The sequence below is a fragment of the Arachis stenosperma genome, chromosome 4, assembly GCF_014773155.1.
Source record: "Arachis stenosperma cultivar V10309 chromosome 4, arast.V10309.gnm1.PFL2, whole genome shotgun sequence".
Taxonomy (NCBI): Eukaryota; Viridiplantae; Streptophyta; class Magnoliopsida; order Fabales; family Fabaceae; genus Arachis; species Arachis stenosperma.
In genome coordinates, this window is record NC_080380.1 from 78572632 (window position 1) to 78597581 (window position 24950).

The window sequence follows — 24950 nt, forward strand, 5'->3', positions numbered from 1 at the left end:
CCGCTTACGCTTCATCCCACTAACTTCCCTAAGTTGGCCATCCGTTTCAAGCAAACCATATTCAAGTGGGATAATAAAGCTAATAGAAATGAATTTCACCCACTCAAACGAAGGTGTAGATGGAAACCTAGGCAAAGATGCTTCCAAAGATCTTGACAAAGCATAACCAACCCTCGTTCTTCTATTTCTAGGGATTTCCACCTCTTCACAAGATCTCTTGATCTCAATCCTTTGTTCAACAATTTTATCTAAACCTTTTCCTTTACTCAAATCATAATAGGGAGGGTGAGAAAAATTTACCTTCTCAACGCTTTCAAATCCAACCGGAGAAGGTTCTTCATGCTCAAAGGATTCTTCACCACTAAGACTTGATGCTTGATCTTCATCACCAAGGGAGCTCAATTCTTTCTTTATCCCATCCAAGTCTTCATATGGAATATACCTTGGAAGGTGTGCACTTTCCTCCCTAGCATCAATTTCAATCATCTTGGAGGGGTTTTCTTCAACTCTATGTTCCCATGGAGGCTCCGCATCTCCTAAGTCTTCTACCACTTCTTCCTTGTTTTCAACAATTAAAGCTTCCTCCAATTGTTCCAATACAAAGCAATTTCCCTCATTTCCCACCGGAGTTTCCAATCTCTCCTTCATGCTATGTTCTTCATTTGATTCTCCACATGTAGCCGTGGGAGTTCCTTGAGTGTTCAAGCATTGGGAGGCTAATTGATTTGTTACCGCATCCAAGGCGGCCATGAAATTTTGCACATCCCTTTTCATCTCTTCTTGCCCTTGAACAAGGACGCCAAGGGTTTCATCCATTAGAGATTGGGGTGGTTGGAAGGATTCATCATTTTGGGGGAAGGGTTCATAGTAGGAAGGTGGTTTTTCTTGGTAGAGTTGTGGTGGTTCAATGTTTTCCATTCTTTCCACTTGTTGCACAACACACTCCATGGTTGCTTGAAATTGATCCAATGCTTCCTTGAGATGATCCCTTGACTCTTGTTCCTCTTGGATAATATGATTATGATCATGTGGCTCTTGGATCAATGGATATGAGTATTCTTCCATGGGAGGTTGTGGTGGAAAGTAGTATTCATCTTGTGGTTGAAAATTTTCGTATATTGGAGGTGGTTCATCTTGGTAATAATATGGAGGGGGTGGCTCTTGAAAATATTGATGTTGGAATGGTGGTGGCTCTATATGTGGTTCATATGGCTCATATGGTTGTTGGTAGGATGGATATGCATTAGGGTCATATGAAGGTGGTTGGTGAAAAGAGGCTTGTGAGTGTGGTTGGGGGCCATGTTGAGGAGGGGGTTCATAAGCATATGGTGGTGGCTCTTGAAAGTCACAAGGTGATTCACCATAGCCATTGGATTGATATGCATCATAGAATGGCTCTTCTTCATGGTGCATTGGTGGGGGTTGTTGCCAAGAGGATTGATCATATGTATATGGCTCCTCCCACCTTTTGTTATCCCATCCTTGATACATATCTCCATTATAATCTCCACTTCCTACAACATAGTTGTAATCACACTCATAGCCAATATGAGAATTCATAATGAAAAGAGAAAACAAAAATCAAAAGCTAATAGAAAACAAAAGAAAAAAATTCTACAACTAGCAAATAAAGCAAAAGGCAATATATTTACAATATTCACATATATACAATAACCAATAACACAACACCATTGCAATTCCCCGGCAACGGCGTCATTTTGATGATTGGATTTTTGACGGTTTAGAATTTCACTAATGAAATCTCGTTGTAAAGTATAGTTCTAAACCAAACAATAATCCTTTCATACAAAGAGTTGTTTGTCACTAGTACAAACCCCTAAATTTATAAACCGAAGTATTGGACCTCGGGTCGTTCTCCCTAGGAATTACAATAAAGTGTCTTGTTATTGGTTGTGAGTTATTTTGGGGTTTTGATAAGAAGCATGAAAGATAAATGGCAAGAAAGTAAACTAACAACTATAAAAACTCTTGGCAAGATATGAGAACTAGAAGTCCTATCCTAGTTATCCTCCTCAATTGTGATCATAAATTGTTCATTGCTCCCACTTAGTTAACCTCTAACCATGGAGGAAAGTCAAGTGGATGAATCAATTTGATCCTCAAGTCCTAATCAACTCCTAAAGGAAAGACTAGCTTTAGAGGCATTCAAATCAATTAGCAACTTCTAATTATCAACCAACAAAAGAATTAGATAACTCAAGAGTCACTAATTACTCTACCTAGGCCAAGAGGAACAAAACCTACACTAAAATCCAACCAAGCATTTCATCAAACACTTGGAAGGCACAAAAGAAAAGCAAAGCAAATTGACAACAAGAAGAGAATCTAACAACAATTATTGAAAGAAATTAACAACAACAATCAAAAGAGACACAATTATTATGAATTACCTTGAATTGAATTGAAAGAAAGTAGAAGGAACAATACTAGATCTACAACAAAATATAAGAACAACATAAAGGAAATTACAACAAAAGAGTAGAAGAAGATGAATGTAACAACAAAGAATTGAAAGGTAGAAGTAGAAGAAAGCAAAGATTAAAATCTAGATCTAAGAACCAAACCTAATCCTAATCCTAATTCTAGAGAGAAGAGAGAGCTTCTCTCTCTAGAAACTAACTCTAACTACTAAACTAAACTAATGGTTAAAAGTTAAGTTGATTCCTCTTTAATCCTTGGCTTAAATAGCATCAGAAATGAGTTGGATTGGGCCCACAAGGCTTCTAAAATCGCTGGCCACGTTTTGCTTTAAGTGGACTAGGTGGCAGCAACGGCGCGTGCGCGTACTATGCGCGTGCGCGCCACCATACGTGTGGCAACTATGGCAAATCTTATATCGTTTCGAAGCCCCGGATGTTAGCTTTCTAACCCAACTAGAACCGCATCATTTGGACCTCTGTAGCTCAAGTTATGGTCGTTTAAGTGCGAAGAGGTCGGCTTGACAGCTTTCCGGTTCTTTCATTTCTTCATGAGTTCTCCACCTTTTCATGCTTCTTTCTTCATTCCCTTGATCCAATCTTTGCCTTCTAAATCTGAAATCACTTAGCAAACATATCAAGGCATCTAATGGAATCAAGGAGAATTAAATTTAGCTATTTTAAGACCTTAAAAGCATGTTTTCACTCTTAAGCAGAATTAAAGGAGAATATACAAAACCATGCTATTTCATTGAATAAATGTGGGTAAAAGGTGATAAAATCCCCTAAATTTAATACAAGATAAACCGTCAAATTGGGGTTTGTCAAGTGTCATGGATCATCACATTCATCATGCTGAAGTGCGAATGAACATCTTAGAATAGAAACAAGCGAGATTGAATAGAAAACAAAAATACTTGCATTAATTCATCGAGACGCTGCAGAGCTCCTCACCCTCAACCATGGGGTTTAGAGACTCATGCCATCAAAGGTACAATTTCAGATGTAAAAATGTCATGAGGTACAAAATAAATCTCTAAAAGTAGTTTATATACTCAACTAGTAACCTAGGTTTACAGAAAATGAGTAAACTAAGATAGATAGTACAGAAAACAACTTCTGGGGCCCACTTGGTGTGTGCTGGGGCTGAGCATTGAAGCTTTCACGTGCATTGGCCATTCTTGGAGTTAAATGCCAGTTTGTAAGCTGTTTCTGGCGTTTAACTCTGCTTTGCAACTTTTCTGGCGTTTGACGCCAGAATAGGGCAGAAAGCTGACGTTAAACGCCAGTTTGCGTCGTCTAAAATTGGGCAAAGTATGAACTATTATATAATGCTGGAAATCCCTGGATGTCTACTTTCCAACGCAATTGAGAGCGCGCCATTTGGATTTCTATAGCTCCAAAAATTCCACTTCGAGTGCAGGGAGGTCAGAATCCAACAGTATCAGCAGTCCTCTATTAGCCTTTGAATCAGATTTTTGCTCAGGTCCCTCAATTTCAGCCAGAAAATACCTGAAATCATAGAAAAACACACAAAATCATAGTAAAGTCCAAAAATGTGATTTTTTGCATAAAAACTAATAAAAATATACTAAAAAGTATCTAGATCCTACTAAAAACTATATTAAAACACCCCCAAAAAGCGTATAAAATATCCGCTCATCACAACACAAAAAATAAACTGTTGCTTGTTTCCCAAGCAACTAGACAAAAAAAAAAAAATAGGATAGCACAAAGATCAAGAGGCAATCTAAGAATTTTACAGGAAGCTCAATTCTAATTAGATGAGCGGGACTAGTAGCTTTTTGCTTCTGAACAGTTTTGGCATCTCACTTCATCCCTTGAAGTTTAGAATGATTGGCATCCATAGGAACTCAGAATTCAGATAGTGTTATTAATTCTCCTAGTTTAGTATGTTGATTCTTGAACACAGCTACCTTATGAGTCTTGGTCGTGGCCCTAAGCACTTTGTCTTCCAGTATTACCACCAGATACATAAATGCCACAGACACATGATTGGGTGAACATTTTCAGATTGTGACTCAGCTTTGCTAAAGTCCTCAATTATAGGCGTCCAGAGTTCTTAAGCACACTCTTTTGGATCACGACTTTAACCACTCAGTCTCAAGCTTTTCACTTGGACCTGCATGCCACAAGCATATGGTTAGGGACAGCTGGGTTCAGCCGCTTAGGCCAGGATTTTATTCCTTTAGGCCCTCCTATCCATTGATGCTCAAAGCCTTGGATCCTTTTTACCCTTGCCTTTTGGTTTTAGGGGCTATTGGCTTTTTTTGCTTGCTTTTTCTTTTTCTTTTCCTTTTTTTTCACTGCTTTTTCTTGCTTCAAGAATCAATTTCATGATTTTTTAGATTATCAATAACATTTCTCTTTGTTCATCATTCTTTCAAGAGCCAACAACTTTAACATTCATAAACAACAAGATAAAAAATATGCACTGTTCAAGCATTCATTCAGAGAACAAAAAGTATTGCCACCACATCAAAATAATTTGAATTTTTCTTATTAAGAACTCAAAAAAATATTGCCTCCTTATTCTAAAAATATCTACTATTTTATTCATGTTTAATGATGATGAGAAAAATAAGTTATAGCTTACTTGAAGATGATAAAAATAAAAATAAAAATACTAATTACTACTACTCATATGACTCCTAAGATAGATTTCTAATAGCAGAAGTTATCACAGAATTAAGATTTGGACTCAACAACCTTTATTTTGGGAGATGGATGCTCCTTCAATTTGTGGGTTGTCTGGACCTTCAAGAGAAAGCTTATGGCGCTTCAGCTCCTGTAGTTCATGCCCTTGCTTCTCCTGTTCTTTAAGCATTTTACAGATCATAAAATTTTGATTATGCTGTTCTTCCTTGAGTTGATTCATAGTTTCTTGCAGCTTGGTGACAGATACTTTTAGGCGGGTCTAGTAGTCAATCTAAGGAATTTCTGGGAGGAACTCCTGCGCCCTCCTTTTGATAGAGTTTTCTTGTACTTGTTGTCCCTCCATTGACTTCTTGGTGATTGGATGTTCAACTGGGATGAACTCATCTACTCCCATCTTTACCCCAGCCTCTTTACATAGCAGAGAAATCAAATTTGGGTAAGCCAATTTGGCATTCTTGGAGTTCTTATTTGCAATTGTGTAGAGCTCACAAGAAATCAGTTGATGAACTTCCACTTTGTTTCTTTTCATAATGCAATGGATCATCACTGATCTCTTGATAGTGACTTCGGAGCGGTTGCTGGTAGGCAGTATGGAACACCCAATGAAATCCAGCCAGCCTCTAGCAATTAGTTTGAGATCCCCTCTCTTGAGTTGATTTGGAACACCTTTTGTGCTGGTTGTCCACTTGGTTCCAGGGATGCATATGTCCTCTAGAATTTGGTCCAAGCGCTTATCATCACACACCATTCTCCTATTAAAGAATTTTGGATCATCTTGTAGTTGAGGCAGCTTGGAGACCTCTCATATTTTGTCAAGGTGAAAGTAAATCATCTTCCCTCTGACCATGGTTCGAAAGGTATAGAAAGTGGTTCCAGTCATTTTCTGCCTCTCTGTTTGCCACAGATTTGAGTAGAATTCCTGAACCATGTTTCTACCCCCTTTTGTCTCAGGATTAGCTAGGATCTCCCAGCTTCTGTTTCGAATTTGCTCTTGGATATCTGGATATCCGTCTTCTTTCAGATCGAATTTTACTTCCAAGATCACTGACCTTAGACCCATTATTTTATAGTAATGGTCCGAATGTTCCTTGGTTAAGAACCTCTCTTGATTCCAAAGTAGTATTGGATTATTCTCTTTCTTGCCTCTTGAAGTGGTTTGTTTTCCCTTAGGAGCCATGATCTTAGTGAATCTTAGCTTAGTGATCACGCAAAACACACCAAACTTAGAGATTTGCTTGTCCTCAAGCAAAAGAAAGGAAAGGAGAGGAGAAGGAGGAGAGCCAAATTTGAATTGTAGAGGAGAGGGGGTGGCCGAATGTTAATTTAAAAGGGAGGGGGTGGGTTCGAAATTTTTTGAAAAAGATATGATAGAAAATATGATTTGTAAAAAGATAATTATGATATGTGGTGCACGAAATTGCAATCACACTTTTGCAATCCGCACAACTAACCAGCAAGTGTACTGGGTCGTCCAAGTAATACCTTACGTGAGTAAGGGTCAATCCCACGGAGATTATTGGTCTGAAGCAAGCTATGTTTATTTTATTAATCTTAGTCAGGATGCCAATAAGGTTATTTGGATTTAATTGTAAGAAGTAAAAGTGTTTGGAATAAGTAATTGTTACTTTATTAATGGAGAATATGTTGGAGTTTTGGAGATGCTTTGTCCTCTGAATTTCTGTAATGTAATATTCCATGCATGGAAAAGTGCAAAGTTCCCTCCATGGCAAGCTGTATGTAGGGTGTCACCATTGTCAGTGGCTACCTCCCATCCTCTCAGTGAAAACGGTCTAGATGCTCTGTCACAGCACGGCTAATCAGCTGTTGGTTCTCGATCATGTTAGAATAGGATCCATTGATCCTTTTGCGTTTGTCATCACGCCCAGCAATCGCGAGTTTGAAGCTCGTCACAGCCATTCAATCCTTGAATCCTACTCGGAATACCACAGACAAGGTTTAGACTTTCCGGATCCTCAAGAGTGGCCGCCATCAATTCTAGCTTATACCACGAAGATTCTGATTAAGGAATCTAAGAGAAGCTCATTCAATCTGATGTAGAACGGAGGTGTTTGTCAGGAACACGTTCATGGGTTGAGGAAGGTGATGAGTGTCACGGATCATCACCTTCTTCATAATTAAGCGCGAATGAACATCTTAGATAGGAACACACACGTTTGAATGGAGGAATAGAAACAATTGCATTAATTCATCGAGACGCTGCAGAGCTCCTCACCCCCAACAATGGAGTTTAGAGACTCATGCCGTCAAAGTGTATAAAATTCAGATCTAAAAATGTCATGAGGTGCAAAATAAGTCTCTAAAAGTTGTTTAAATAGTAAACTAATAACCTAGGTTTACAGAAAATGAGTAAACTATGATAGATAGTGCAGAAATCTACTTCTGGGGCCCACTTGGTGTGTGCTGGGATTGAGACTTAAGCTTCTCACGTGCCTGGGCTGTTTTGGGCGTTCAACGCCAGGTTGTAACCTGTTTCTGGCGTTGAACTCCAACTTGTAACTTGTTTTTGGCGCTGGACGCCAGACTGCATCATGGAACTGGCATTGAACGCCAGTTTACGTCGTCTATCTTCACGCAAAGTATGGACTATTATATATTGCTGGAAAGCCCAGGATGTCTACTTTCCAACCCAATTGAGAGCGCGGCAATTGGACTCCTGTAGCTTCAAAAAATCCATTCCGAATGCAGGGAGGTCAGGATCTAACAGCATCAGCAGTCCTTTTTCAGCCTCACTCAGATTTTTGCTCAGCTCCCTCAATTTCAGCCAGAAAATACCTGAAATCACAGAAAAACACACAAACTCATAGTAAATTCCAGAAATATGATTTTTGCCTAAAAAGTAATAATATTATACTAAAAACTAATTAAAACATGCTAAAATCTACATGAAATTACCCCAAAAAGCGTATAAAATATCCGCTCATCACAACACCAAACTTAAACCGTTGCTTGTCCCCAAGCAACTAGATAAATAAAAGAGGATAAAAAGAAGTCAAGAAGCAATAATATCTCAGAGTTTTAAGTGAAGCCCAGATTCTAATTAGATGAGCGGGACTAGTAGCTTTTTGCCTCTGAACAGTTTTGGCATCTCACTTTATCCCTTGAAATTCAGAATGGTTGGCATCCATAGGAACTCAGAATTCAGATAGTATTATTGATTCTCCTAGTTTAGTATGTTGATTCTTGAACACAGCTACTTTATGAGTCTTGGCCGTGACCCTAAGCATTTTGTTTTCCAGTATTACCACCGGATACACAAATGCCACAGACACATAATTGGGTGAACCTTTTCAGATTGTGACTTAGCTTTGCTAGAGTCCCCAATTAGAGGTGTCCAGAGTTCTTAAGCACACTCTTTTTGCTTTGGATCACGACTTTAACCACTCAGTCTCAAGCTTTTCACTTGGACCTGCATGCCACAAGCACATGGTTAGGGACAGCTTGGTTTAGCCGCTTAGGCCTGGATTTATTTCCTTGGGCCCTCCTATCCATTGATGCTCAAAGCCTTGGATCCTTTTTACCCCCGCCTTTTAGTTTTAAGGGCTATTGGCTTTTTCTGCTTGCTTTTTCTTTTTCTTTCTATTTATTTATTTATATTTTTTTTCACACAAGCTTTTGCTTTTTCATTGCTTTTTCTTACTTCAAGAATCAATTTTTTTGATTTTTCAGATCATCAATAACATTTCTCTTTTTCATCATTCTTTCAAGAGCCAATAATTTTAACATTCATAAACAACAAGATAAAAAATATGCACTGTTCAAGCATTCATTCAGAAAACAAAAAGTATTGCCACCACATATAAATAATTAGAATTTTTCTTATTAAGAACTCGAAAAAATTCAATCGCCTCTTTATTCTAAAAATCTACTATTTTATTCATGTTTGATGATGATGAGAAAAATAAATTATAACTTAATTGGAATTAAAATCAAAGTAGAGATACTAATTACTACTACTAATATATAACTTCTAAGGTAAATTTCTAATAAGAACAGTTATCACAGAGTTAAGACAAAGATTAGAACTCAACGACCTTTATTTTGGGAAGTGGATGTTCCTCTAGTCTGTGGGGTGCTTGGTCCTTCAAGAGATAATTTCTGACGCTTCAGTTCCTTCAAGTCACATCCTTGCTCTTCCTGTTTCCTTAGGTGCCATGATCTTGATGAGTTTTAGCTCAGTGATCATGGCAAATCACACCAAACTTAGAGGTTTGCTTGTCCTCATGCAAAAGAAAGGATAGGAGAGGAATAGAGGGAGAGGCAATTTCGAAATTCAAAAGATATGATGAGTTTGAAAAAGATTTGAAAAAGAGTTGAATTGGAAAAAAATTTGTGTTTATGGATTAAGATATATTTGATATTTTTGAAAAAGGAATTTTAGAAATTAGGGTTTTTAGAAATTAGGAAAAAAATTTTTGAAATTAAAGGACATTTTGAAACATTTTTATGCAAGAAATCATGAATTGAAACATAAAAATTTAGAAAATTTGTGAAGAAAAACGAATTTTACCTCCTCCCCACCATCCTGGCGTTAAACGCCCAAATGCTGCATGTTTTGGGCGTTTAACGCCCAATTGCTGCTTCTCCTGGGCGTTCAATGCCCAACTGTTGCTTCTTTCTGGTGTTGAACGCCAGGAAGTCCTTTGTCACTGGGCGTTTTTCTAAACGCTCAAGATGCTGTAATTCTGGCGTTAAACGCCCAGAAGGAGCTTCTTTCTGGCGTTCAACGCCCAGAAGATGCTCCTTTCTGGTGTTCAACGCCCAGATGGCTATCCTTACTGGCGTTGAACGCCCAGTGGATGCTTCTTTTGGGCGTTCAACGCCCAAAACGTTTCTTACTGGCTTTATCACGCCAGTGAGCTCCCAAATTCCCCTGTAACTCTGTGAATTCAAGCAATTGCTATTTTACCTTGAAGATACTTTGACATATACCTATGAAAATCAATTAATTAACAAAAATAAATAAAATTAAATTTTGTGAATGGCTGGGTTGCCTCCCAGCAAGCGCTTCTTTAATGTCGTTAGCTGGACTATTACTGAGCTTTAATTAAGTCTCAGTTTTGAGCATTCTTGCTCAAAATTGCCTTCAAGATAATGTTTAACTCTCTGTCCATTAACAATGAACTTTTTGTTAGAGTCATTATCCTGAAGTTCTACATATCCATATGGTGATACACTTGTAATCACATATGGACCTCTCCACCGGGACTTCAATTTCCCAGGGAATAATTTGAGCCTAGAATTGAATAGCAGAACTTTCTGCCCTGGCTCAAAGACTCTGGTTGACAATTTCTTATCATGCCATCTTTTTGCTTTCTCTTTGTATATTTTTGCATTCTCGAAAGCATTGAGTCTAAATTTCTCTAGCTCATTTAACTGAAGCAATCGTTTTTCTCCAGCTAACTTGGCATCAAGGTTCAGGAATCTGGTTGCCCAGTAGGCCTTATGTTCTAGTTCCACTGGCAAGTGACATGCCTTTCCATACACAAGCTGGTATGGAGAGGTCCCTATAGGGGTCTTGAATGCTGTTCTGTATGCCCACAGAGCATCATCCAAGATTCTTGCCCAATCCCTTCTACGGTTAATTACATTTCGTTCCAGGATTCTTTTGAATTCTCTATTTGAGACTTCAGCTTGCCCATTAGTCTGTGGGTGATATGGAGTGACCACCCTGTGGCTAACTCCATAACGAACCAAAGCAGAATAGAGCTGTTTATTGCAGAAATGAGTGCCCCCATCACTGATTAGTACTCTAGGGGTGCCAAATCTGCTGAAGATGTGTTTTTGGAGGAATTTTAACACTGTCTTAGTGTCATTAGTGGGTGTTGCAATAGCTTCCACCCATTTGGATACATAATCCATTGCCACCAGAATATAAGTGTTTGAGTATGATGGTGGGAAAGGTCCGATGAAGTCAATACCCCATACATCAAACAACTCAATCTCTAAGATCCCTTGTTGAGGCATAGCATAACTGTGAGGCAGATTACCAGATCTTTGGCAACTGTCACAATTAAGTACAAACACTCGGGAGTCTTTATAGAGAGTAGGCCAGTAGAAGCCACATTGGAGGACTCTTGTGGCTGTTCGCTCACTTCCAAAATGTCCTCCATACTGTGATCCATGGAAGTGCCATAGGATTTTCTGCGCTTCTTCTTTAGGCACACATCTACGGATTACTCCGTCTGCACATCTCTTAAAGAGATACGGCTCATCCCAAAGATAATACTTTGCATCCGTGATTAGCTTCTTTGATTGCTGTCTACTGTATTCTTTGGGTATGAATCTCACTGCCTTGTAGTTTGCAATGTCTGCAAACCATGGCACTTCCTGGATGGCAAAGAGTTGCTCATCCGAAAAGTTTTCGGAGATCTAATGCTCCTTATTTTCGAAAATTTTGGAGGGAAAACACCAAGGAACACCAAACTTAAAAATTTTAAGATCAAAACATAAGAAAGACTCAAGAACACCTTGAAGATTCATAAGAACACCAAGAACAAAAGAAAGAACACCAAACTTAAAATTTTTAGAAGACTTTAATAAAATTTTCGAAAATTATGAAAAGATTAACAAGAAAACACCAAATTTAAAGTTTGGCACAAGATTAAATCAAGAAAAATTATTTTTGAAAAAAGATTTTAAAAAAGAAGATGCCCAATTGCCAAGAACATAGACCAACGCTCTAGCCAATTGGGAGTAAATGTAACACTTGTTCTAAATAGGTATATTCCTTTTGGAAGATTAATGCTTTAAAAAGAACACAAGTGAAAGAAGAAAAGACACAGAACAAGAGAAATTAAAGATCAAACAAGAAAAATAAACAAGAACAACTTGAAGATCAAGGAAGAACAAAGAACACTAATACAAAAATTTTAAAGAAAAATATAAAATATGCAATTGACACCAAACTTATAACAAGACACTAGACTCACGAAAAAAAAAATTAAAAATTGATAAAGAAAAATAATATTTTTGAAAAATTTTTAAAAAGGGATAATAAAAGATGCAATTCTAGTGAAAAAAGGATAAATTCTTCCTAATCTAAGCAACAAAATAAACCTTTAGTTGTTCAAACTCGAACAATCCCCGGCAACGGCGCCAAAAACTTGGTGCACGAAATTGCAATCACACTTTTGCAATCCGCACAACTAACCAGCAAGTGTACTGGGTCGTCCAAGTAATACCTTACGTGAGTAAGGGTCGATCCCACGGAGATTATTGGTTTGAAGTAAGCTATGTTTATTTTATTAATCTTAGTCAGGATGCCAATAAGGTTATTTGGATTTAATTGTAAGAAGTAAAAGTGTTTGGAATAAGTAATTGTTACTTTATTAATGGAGAATATGTTGGAGTTTTGGAGATGCTTTGTCCTCTGAATTTCTGTAATGTAATATTCCATGCATGGAAAAGTGCAAAGTTCCCTCCATGGCAAGCTGTATGTAGGGTGTCACCATTGTCAGTGGCTATCTCCCATCCTCTCAGTGAAAACGGTCCAGATGCTCTGTCACAGCACGGCTAATCAGCTGTTGGTTCTCGATCATGTTGGAATAGGATCCATTGATCCTTTTGCGTTTGTCATCACGCCCAGCAATCGCGAGTTTGAAGCTCGTCACAGCCATTCAATCCTTGAATCCTACTCAGAATACCACAGACAAGGTTTAGACTTTCCGGATCCTCAAGAGTGGCCGCCATCAATTCTAGCTTATACCACGAAGATTCTGATTAAGGAATCTAAGAGAAGCTCATTCAATCTGATGTAGAACGGAGGTGTTTGTCAGGCACACGTTCATGGGTTGAGGAAGGTGATGAGTGTCACGGATCATCACCTTCTTCATAATTAAGCGCGAATGAACATCTTAGATAGGAACACACACGTTTGAATGGAGGAATAGAAACAATTACATTAATTCATCGAGACGCTGCAGAGCTCCTCACCCCCAAAAATGGAGTTTAGAGACTCATGCCGTCAAAGTGTATAAAATTCAGATCTGAAAATGTCATGAGGTGCAAAATAAGTCTCTAAAAGTTGTTTAAATAGTAAACTAATAACCTAGGTTTACAGAAAATGAGTAAACTATGATAGATAGTGCATAAATCCACTTCTGGGGCCCACTTGGTGTGTGCTGGGACTGAGACTTAAGCTTCTCACGTGCCTGGGTTGTTTTGGGCGTTCAACGCCAGGTTGTAACCTGTTTCTGGCGTTGAACTCCAACTTGTAACTTGTTTCTAGCGCTGGATGCCAGACTGCAACATGAAACTGGCGTTGAACACCAGTTTACGTCATCTATCTTCACGCAAAGTATGGACTATTATATATTGCTGGAAAGCCCTGGATGTCTACTTTCCAACTCAATTGAGAGCGCGTCAATTGGACTCCTGTAGCTCCAAATAATCCATTCCGAGTGCAGGGAGGTCAGGATCCAACAGCATCAGTAGTCCTTTTTTAGCCTCACTCAGATTTTTGCTCAGCTCCCTCAATTTCAGCCAGAAAATACCTGAAATCACAGAAAAACACACAAACTCATAGTAAAGTCCAGAAATATGATTTTTGCCTAAAAACTAATAATATTCTACTAAAAACTAATTAAAACATGATAAAATCTACATGAAATTACCCCAAAAAGCGTATAAAATATCCGCTCATCAATATGCAAAAGATGTAATTTTAAAATAAGATAAGAGAGAGTTTTGAAAAAGATAAATCTAAATTTGAAAAGATAGTATGATAAGTTGAAAAAAAGTTTTGAAAAGATAAAAAAATATATGAATTTTGAGAAAGATTTGAAGAGAAATTAAAAAGATATATGCATTTTGAAAAAGATTTGAAAAGAAGAAAAGATTCTTAGGATAAGAGTTATTTTTAATTTTTTTTGAAATTTGAAATTGGAAAGACGAGGATTTGAAATATATTTATGTATGAAATTATGGATGAAAACATAAAAATAAAAAAAATTGGGTTGGAAAACACAATTACCTCCCCTCCACATTCCTGGCGTTAAACGCCCAAACGCTGCTTGTTTTGGGCGTTTAACGCCCATTTGCTGCTTGTTTTGGGCATTTAATGGCTGGCGTTAAATGCCAGAAAGTGCCTCTTTTTGGTGTTTTCATGCCAGTGAGCTTATTTTCTCTGCTCTGAATCCTTCTGTAACTCTGTAAACTCCTGTAAATGAGAATTAGTTCTGATGATAACTTATTAAACTCCTATAATTATTATTTAAATAACAAATAAACTACAGTAATGGCTGGGTTGCCTCCCAGCAAGCGCTTCTTTATTGTCTTTAGCTGGACCTTACTGAGCTTTAATCTAGTCTCAGTTTTGAGCATTCTTGCTCAAAATTGCTTTCAAGATAATGTTTGACTCTCTGTCCATTAACATTGAACTTTTTGTCAGAATCAATATCCTGAAGCTCTACATATCCATATGTTGACATGTCTGTAATCACATATGGTCCTCTCCACTGGGATTTTAGTTTCCCAGGGAATAGCCTGAGCCTAAAGTTAAACAGCAGAACCTTTTGTCCTGGCTCAAAGGCTCTGGATGACAGGTTCTTATCATGCTATCTCTTTGCTTTTTCCTTGTAAATTTTGGCATTTTCAAAAGCATTGAGTATGAATTCCTCTAGCTCATTCAGCTTGAGCAATCTTTTCTCTCCAGCTAATTTGGCATCAAGGTTTAGGAATCTGGTTGCCGAGTAGCCTTATGCTCCAGTTCCACGGGCAGGTGACAGACCTTCCCATACACAAGCTGGTATGGAGAGGTTCCTATAGGAGTCTTGAATGCTGTTCTGTATGCCCATAGAGCATCATCCAAGCTCTTTGTCCAATCCTTTCTACAGGCAATTACAGTCCGTTCTAGGATTCTTTTTAGTTCTCTATTAGAGACTTCAGCTTGCTGATTAGTTTGTGGATGATATGGAGTTGCCACCTTGTGGCTAATTCCATATCGGACCATGGCAGTATAAAGCTGTTTATTGCAGAAATGAGTGCCTCCATCACTGATCAGTGCTCTAGGGACACCAAATCTGCTAAAGATATGTTTCTGAAGGAACTTCAGTACTGTCTTAGTATCGTTAGTGGGTGTTGCAATTGCCTCCACCCATTTAGATACATAGTCTACTGCCACCAGAATGTAAGTGTTTGAGTATAATGGTGGGAAAGGACCTATGAAGTCAATACCCCTTTCATCAAACAAGTCAATCTCTAGGATCCCTTGTTGAGGCATGGTGTAACCATGAGGCAGATTACTAACTCGCAGGCAACTGTCACAGTTACGTACTAACTCTTGGGAGTCCCTATAGATTGTAGGCCAGTAGAAGCCACATTGGAGGACTTTGGTGGCTGTTCGCTCACTTCCGAAATGTCCTCTATATTGTGATTCATGGCAATGCCATAGGATCTTCTGCGCCTCTTTTCTAGGCATGCACTACGGATTAGTCCATCTGCGCATCTCTTGAAGAGATATGGTTCATCCTACAAGTAGTACTTCGCATCAGAAAGCAGTTTTTTCTTTCGCTGCCTGCTAAAGTCCTTGGGAATGAATCTTGCAGCTTTATAGTTTGTGATGTCTACAAACCATGGCACCTCCTGAATGGAAAAGAGTTGCTCATCCGAAAAGGTTTCAGAGATCTCAGTGAGGGGTAGAGACATCCCTTCTACTGGTTCTATCCAGGACAGGTGATCTGCTACTTGATTCTCTATTCTTTTTCTGTCTCTTATTTCTATATTAAACTCTTGTAGAAGCAACACCCATCTTATGAGCCTGGGTTTTGAATCCTGCTTTGTAAGTAGATATTTAAGAGCAGCATGGTCAGTGTACACAATCACTTTTGATCCTACCAAATAAGATCTGAACTTGTCAATGGCATAAACCACTGGAAGAATTCCTCTTCTGTGGTTGTGTAATTTTTCTGTGCATCATTTAGAACATGACTAGCGTAGTAAATGACGTGCAGAAGCTTGTCATGCCTCTGTCCCAATACTGCACCGATAGCATGGTCACTGGCATCACACATTAGTTTATTTATTTTCTTTTCTTGAGACCTTGGTGTCCAGCACCTCTTTGGGTTACTAACTGCTCTGTAGTGAAGGTTACTCTTGATAGTGGAATTTCAACTGATAATCCCGAGTTAGTTAACCCAAGTTACCAAGTGATAAGGCACCCCAAAGAGCTTATTCATCCAAGTAGATCCCTCACACATGAGCACCACAGACACATGCCTCAAGCTCAAAACCATTGGTGCCTAGCCTTATTGCTTACTCTTTTTCTTTTGTTTTTCAACCTTTATTGTTCTTTCCCTTTTTCTTCTTAGGATCTTCTTATTTAGTTAGTCTCATGGGGTGTGTCTCCAGCATAGTATTCATGACAGATAGTTGTCCTCCCACCTTGTGGTTGAACCAACTTAGACAACTTATGACCACACCACAATCCCAGGAACTTACTCCATAGTATGAACTCCACTCTGGTCTTTTATAAAAAACTCATTCTCTTTTCATTTGATTCAAAAGGGACAAGCATACAAGTAAGCAAAGTAAGGATGCAGTAATGACATTCAGACTAGAAAACACAGCCTTAATCAATAAAATGTTTAAAAGACAGAATTGACATGCTTATTCACAAGGAGCAAGCACACATACATACAAAGAACTTAGAAGACAATCATGCAAATTAAAATGCTGGAAATAAGTAAGAGGAGAAAAGAACTTTACCACCTTGTATTTTATCTTCATTGTTGTTGCCCTCTCCTCCTATTCTTCCCCTTCTCACACCAGACATAGAATGATTGTTTATACTCAAGCAACAATTAAAACAGTGGTGATGGGGTCCATGATGGATCATGAATCTCTTAGAATGAAGTGGGAGTATGCATGTGTTTCAGCAAGCAAGGTTAAGGATACAATAAAGACCCAAGAGATACAAACAGAGACATTTTGATTGCATTAATAACTGGTGTTGGCATGGTACTTGCTTGAAAGTTAAGTGGCAACACCAAACTTAGTGTGCCACTATCAATTTAGAATGTTGCAAGTACCCAGTGAAGATTGAAAATCAAATTGTTGCATAGCAACACCAAACTTAGAATGCAGTCATATGCCAAATTATTGAAAGCAAACTAAGCAAAGCAAGGAAATGTTACCTATGGTTGGGTTGCCTCCCAACAAGCGCTCTTTTAATGTCATTAGCTTGACATGTTGTTCATGACTTTCTTCCTCTTCTTCCAGTTTGTTAAGAGGAATGACCTCAAAAGGAAAGACGAGCCAGTTAATGCCCCTTGTTTTGAGTGCCTCTCTCCAGCAAGCCTTCTTCTGTTGTTAGCTTGTGTAAACTTGCTTGATGGGGTAGGGGTGAGATGGCTTTTGGTTGACCTTTTCTTCTTCATGGATATTGTCCTTCTTTTCTTGGTCACCATCCTCTTTTTAGTGCTCATGTTGATTGCCTTCACCACCTTAGTTTCAGTACTTGGGTGTTGTATGAGGGTTGGAGCAACATCTTCATCAAGAACTTCTTGAATTGGTGGTTCAATGAACTCACCCTCTATGCAACTCTCTGTTTTATTGGAGTAGTGTGGACTCCCTTGATTGACTTCCTCCCTTTCTTCTACATCATGTTGCATTGTGTCCTTTGGGAGTGAGTTTGCATGTTCCTCATCTTTTATTGCAATTTCACTTGACACAGGGACCTTTTGTTCTTGTTTTTCCACTTCCTCACCCACAAATTGGTCTTCATTCTCACTGTTTGATGGTTCTAAGTTCCCCCTTGTCTGCTCTAAGGGCCCATTCATCTTCTTGAGGATGATTTCTTTCCAGGATTGGGGTCGTGTGTATCTTTCCACGAGTTTTCTATGTATTTCTACGTATGAAGGTTGAGAATAATCTTGATGACATGGATGTGTTGTGGTGAAGTTGTGCTGAGGGGTGTGGAATGAGTTGTGTGATTGATGGGATGACTTGTATGGACTTTGTGTTGAGGCATAATCAAGTGATGAAGAATTTAGACATGTAAAACTTGGAGGTGAGGTTGTATAATTGAGAGGTGATGGCTCTTGATGAATGGGGTATGAATGAGTGAAATCTCTCTGATTATGATCTTCCCAGCCACAACTTGAGTAGTGATCAATTTCACCAAAATATGGATCATTTTGTGGCTCTGGAAAGTACCCCATTTCATGTTCTTGATATTCCCACCCACCATGAGCATAGTAAAGTGAATCATTCTGGGGTGGTGGAGAGTTTCTCATGAAACTTGATTGCCTAAAATATGACGGATGCTCCTTTCTTTCCTGCAGAAAGCTCTGTCTCAAACAATAATCACCAAAAGATGATGGATGCTCCTTTCTTTCCTGCAGAAAGCCCTGTCTCAAACAATAATCACCAAAAGATGATGGATGCTCCTTTCTTTCCTACAGAAAGCTCTGTCTCAAACAATAATCACCAAAAGAAATTGGAATCTCCATTGTCACAGATGAGGAAATTCCCAGTGAGGCAATATCACAAACAGTTGGTTAGCAAAAGAAAATAAAGAAACAAAAGTAAGACAAAAATAAAAGAAAAGTGTCTAATCTAGTAAATCAATCAACCAGCAGTTTGTTAATCACAGTTAATCCCCGGCAACGGCGCCATAAACTTGATCGGGGTAAAACTTGTCTCTCAACAAATCTCCCTTCGGCAAGTGTACCGAATTGTCGTCAAGTAAAACTCACAATAGAGTGAGGTCGAATCCCACAGAGATTAACGGATTAAGCAATCAATGGTTAATTGATTATCCTAGTTAGACGATTCAGATTTGGATGAGGAGCAGCAGGAATTATAAATTGACAGAAAAGTAAAGAAAGCAATAAAGTGCAGAGAAGTAAAATGACAAGAAAAGTAAATGTAAGAACTAAAAATAAGATGAACATTGGGATCAAGAGATATTGCAATCCTCCGGATCAAGTTCATTCTCATCTCTTCCTCAATCATTCATTGATCTCCTTGGCAATCTTAAGTGATAGAATTACAATTACTTGTAATTCAATCTCTCAAATCTTGATCAATAGCCAATTCCTTGGTCAATTGCTCATGAGAAGAGATGAAGCATGGTCACTGATTATACCACATGCATTTCCCAAATCAAGTGTTGGAAGGATTATAGTCACATATCCATCCACACCCAATTTGGTCCAGCATGAGAAAGCATTTCTAGCATGATCTCTTCATTCTTCTTTCAAGGTTCAGAAGAGATCCAAGTATGAATAGTTTCTTTTCCAAGATAACTACCCAATTGGATGAAGATCGAAAGCTCTCTAGTAAAATCAAGAGAAAAGAAAGAAGAAGAAGAAGAAGAACTACACTTAATCCATTAAATCACAATAGAGCTCTCTAACCCAATGAAAAGAGTTAGTTGGTCATTGCTCTAACAAAATAGAAAAGAAAGAAAGTGCATAAAAGTAGAGATGAAGATTAAAACTGAAATTGAAACTTCAAGATTCATAAAATGAAAAGTACAAGAAAAGAAAGAAAAGTGTGTGAGGGGAGGGAGTCCGAAGACCCCTCCATTCCAGGATGCCTTCAATGTAAAGACTAAGGCCTTTATATAGGCTCTCCTAAATTACAAAATGAAAATAAAAGCAAATTACAATTAAATGAAAATTCCTATTCTAGATGCTTCTTGTGGTCTTGATTGGTTGACAATTGTGGGCTTGCTTGCTTGGGCTTTGAAGTGGACTTGAGAGAGAAGTGAGTCAAGTTGAGGTCCAGGTGCTTAAAGTTAGTGCTAAAGTTAGCCAATCTAACGCTACAAGTGTGGCGTTAGTGCTAAAGTTATTGTGGCTAACGTTGCACTTGCTGCCCAGTTGGAAAGCTCTAAATGTCATCTTTCTAACGCAACTGGAATCACCTCAATTGGACCTCTGTAGCTCAAGTTATGCTCCTTTGAAGTGGACATGGTCGCTGGCATATATGCCAACGTTACTGAAAATGTTGAGTCTCAATAACGCCAGCAATTTCCCGTTTTTGAAGCTCAAACTTAGTGTCCGCCCCATAGTATTATATATTGTTGGAAAGCCCTGGATGTCTAATTTCCAACGCCTTTGGAAGCGCATCATTTGGAGCTCTACAACTCGAGTTATACTTCTTGGAAGGTGAAGAGGTCAGTAGGCCTTAATACAGGTTGATACCATGTTCATCATTGCACTTTCGGGGCAGGTTTTCTCCCTCAACTTTAGTGTCAACCATGTAGTGCCATATATTCTTGGAAAGCTCTGGAATCCTACTTTTCAATGCCACTAGAATCACCTCCTTTGGAGCTTTGTGGCTCAAGTTATGCATGTTTGAAGAAGGCATGGTCAGGCTGCCAGGTGGGACTTTTGCCCACGTTAACTTCCACGTTAACTGAGTTAACGTGGGAGTTAACGTGGCTCATTGTGGCTTGTGTGGCTCCTTTCAACGTTAGTGACAATGTTGAGTGTCACTAACGTTGGCCATCACCTTCTTTCATCCACTTTAGCTTTCACGTTAACTAAGTTAACGTGGAAGTTAACGTGGCTTCCTTGGGGGTTGTGTGGTTGCTTTCAACGTTAGCGACAATGTTGGGTGTCACTAACGTTGTCGACCACCCTTGCCTCTTACGTTAGCTCCCACGTTAACCAAGTTAACGTGGGAGTTAACGTTGCATTTTGCACTTAGGCCAACGTTAGTGACAATGTTGAACGTCACTAACGTTGGCTTCCTTCCCCCTTTTAACGTTAGAGGCCACGTTAACTAAGCTAACGTGGACTCTAACGTGGCCACTTATGAGCTTGGTCCAACGTTAGTGATAATGTTAAGTGTCACTAACGTTGGCTCCATTTCCTTTCTTCAAAGTTAATGCCACTAACGTTCCAACTTTCCTTCCTTCCACGTTAGTGCCCACGTTAGTGTAACTAACGTAGCCACTAACGTGGCTCTTCTCTTCTTTTTGCCTGAAATCAAACAAACAGAGTGCATCAAAGTCTTGCTCTTAATCATGGGATCATGCATCATCCAATTTATAATATAATTCATGCAAAATCCTCATGAAATCATGTAAAGTGCACAATGTATACTTGAATCAAGAAGTAAGTGAAATTCTACCCAAAACTAGCTTATTTCCTAAGAAAATGCATGAAACTACCTTAAAAACAGTGAAGAAAAGGTCAGTGAAACTGGCCAAAATGCCCTGGCATCATATATTGCTGTGGCAATTGCTGAAAGAGGCTGATGAAATGTTGAGAAAGAAGGAACCCGTAAGGATGGCTAAGTCCTATTTTTAAGGGAGACTATGTCCAAATTTTTATAAAAGTATAAGGACTTAATCAAAATCAATATTTAAGGCTTATTTAATGATAAAAACTTTAATGATTCTTTTAAAAAGAGATTATTTAGTATACGAGATTGTTGGCAAGGGCGTGGGTCTTGTCCCGCTTGCGTATTTACAATTATGAAAGAAAAAGGAAAGATGTAAAGTTTGTATAGTATGATTGAACAGAGAAAGAAAGTGGTACTGTGGTGGACGAAATTGTGATCACTTGTTATTTGTTTATAAAGGATGTATACTCTTATGGCACTGTTTATTTTCTTCACAACTCCGTTCAACTAACCAGCAAGTGTACTGGGTCGTCCAAGTAATAACCTTACGTGAGTAAGGGTCGAATCCACAGAGATTGTTGGTATGAAGCAAGCTATGGTCACCTTGCAAATCTCAGTTAGGCGGATTAAAGAGTAATTGTGATTATCATTAAATAAAAAGGAATAATAAAAGGGATAGAATACTTATGCAGATTCATTGGTAGGAATTTCAGATAAGCGGAATGGAGATGCTGTAGTGCTCTCGGACGCCTGCTCTCCCACTGCTTCTACTCAGTCCTTCTTACTCCTTTCCATGGCAAGCTTTGTATAGGGGTTCATCATCAACTGTGGCTACTTTCATCCTCACGGGGAAATATCCTGTGCGGCTGTCACTCGCACAGCTAACCAGTCTGGAGGCATCACCCATGGTTGATAGCTACATCCCATCCTCGCAGTGAAAGCTAATGCTCACGCACTCTGTCACAGTACGGCCAATCACCGGTTGGTTCCCTCCCCTACTGGAATAGAATCCATTGATTCTTTTGCGTTGTCACTACGCTCAGCAGGTTACAGGTTTGAAGCACGTCACAGTCATTCATTACCGGAATCCTACTCGGACACCACAGACAAGGTAGACTTTCCGGATTCCCAGGATCCTACTCGGAACACCACAGACAAGGTTGGACTTTCCGGATCCTCATAAATGCCGCCATCTATCTAGCTTATACCACGAAGATTCTGTTGGGGAATCTAAGAGATATACATTCAAGCTTTGTTGCATGTAGAACGGAAGTGGTTGTCAATCACGCGCGTTCATAAGTGAGAATGATAATGAGGGTTATCTAACTCATCACATTCATCATATTCTTGAGTACGAATGAATATCTTGGAATAAGAATAAGAGAGATTTGAATAAAAGAAGATAGAATTTCATTAATACTTGAGGTACAGCAGAGCTCCACACCCTTAATCTATGGTGTGCAGAAACTCCACCGTTGAAAATACATAAGCATAAGGTTCAGGCATGGCCGAATGGCCAGCCCCCTAAACCGTGATCAATGATCTCCTCAGATGAAGAATAAAACAAAACTGAGACCAAAGATATCTAATACATTGATAAATCATCCTATTTATAATAAACTAGCTCCTAGGGTTTACATAAGTAAGTAATTGATGCATAAATCCACTTCCGGGGCCCACTTGGTGTATGCTTGGGCTGAGCTTGATCAATCCACGAGCTGAGGCTTCTCTTGGAGTTGAACTTTGAGTTATGACGTGTTTTGGGCGTTCAACTCCGGATCATGACGTTTTTCTGGCGTTTAACTCCAGAAAGGAGCGTGTACTTGGCGTTCAACGCCAAGTTGCGTCGTCATTCTTCGAATAAAGTATGGACTATTATATATTGCTGGAAAGCCCTGGATTTCTACTTTCCAACGCCATTGAGAGCGCGCTAATTGGAGTTCTGTAGCTCCAGAAAATCCATTTCGAGTGCAGGGAGGTCAGAATCCAACAGCATCAGCAGTCCTTTTGTCAGCCTTTTTCAGAGTTTTGCTCAAATCCTTCAATTTCAGTCAGAATTTACCTGAAATCACAGAAAAACACACAAACTCATAGTAAAGTCCAGAATTGTGAATTTAACATAAAAACTAAGGAAAACATCCCTAAAAGTAGCTTAAACTTACTAAAAACTATATGAAAACAATGCCAAAAAGCGTATAAATTATCCGCTCATCACAACACCAAACTTAAATTGTTGCTTGTCCCCAAGCAACTGAAAATCAAACAGGATAAAAAGAAGAGAATATACTATAAAGTCCAAAATATCAATGAATATTAATTTAATTACATGAGCGGGACTTGTAGCTTTTTGCTTCTGAACAGTTTTGGCATCTCACTTTTTCCTTTGTAGTTTAGAGGTATTGGCGTCTCTGGGGGAATTTAGAATTTGGGATAGTGTTATTGACTTTCTTAGTTAAGCATGTTGATTCTTGAACACAGCTACTCATGTGTCTTGGCTGTGGCCCTAAGCACTTTGTCTTCCAGTATTACCACCGGATACACAAATGCCACAGACACATAACTGGGTGAACCTTTTCAGATTGTGACTTAGCTTTGCTAAAGTCCCCAATTAGTGGTGTCCAGAGCTCTTAAGCACACTCTTTGCTTTGGATCACGACTTTAACCATTCAGTCTCAAGTTCTTTACTTGGGCCTTCATGACACAAGCACATGGTTAGGGACAGCTTGATTTAGCCGCTTAGGCCTGGATTTAATTTCCTTGGGCCCTCCTATCCATTGATGCTCAAAGCCTTGGATCCTTTTTACCCTTGCCTTTTGGTTTTAAGGGCTATTGGCTTTTTCTACTGCTCCTTCTTTTTCTATATACTCTTTTTAGATCCCTTTTTTTTTCTGCTTTTTCTTGCTTCAAGAATCAATTTCATGATGTTTTTCAGATCATCAATAACATTTCTCTTTGTTCATCATTCTTTCAAGAGCCAACAATTTTAACACTCATAAACAACAATATCCAAAGACATATGCACTGTTCAATCATTCATTCAGAAAACAAAAATTATTGTCACCACATCAATATAATTAAACTAAATTCAATAATAATTTCGAAAATTATGTACTTCTTGTTCTTTTGAATTAAAACATTTTTCTTTTAAGAGAGGTAAAGGACTAATGGATTTTATTTATAGCTTTAAGGCATGGTTACATACTAATGATCATGAAGTAGAGACACAAAAACATAGATAAACACAATAATTAAAAACCGAAAACAGAAAGAAATAAAGAACAAGGAATGAATCCACCTTAGTGAGGGTGGCGCCTTTTTGAAGGTCCAATGGTGCTCTTTGAGCTCCTCTATGTCTCTTCCTTGCTTCTGTTGAATGATTCCTAGTAATTTTTGTGTTCCTCCCCTTAGTTGCTTCCAATATTTTTGTGGAGGATAACTTATCCCCTGAGGTATCTCAGGGATCTCTTGATTTGCAGCCACATGTTCTACCACTGAGCTATGATGGCTTATATTTTTAGTCTTTCCATCTCCCACGACTCAGAGGTGGAAGCTTTTGTCTTCCCTTTGAGGTTTCTCTAGCCTTAGGTGCCATTAATGGTAATGGAAAAGCAAAAAAGCTATGCTTTTACCACACCAAACTTAAAATATTGCTCGCCCTCGAGCAAGAGAAGAAAGAAGAGAAGAAGAAGAAGAAGAAGAAGAAAAATGGAGGTGAGTGAGGGGAGATGGGTTCGG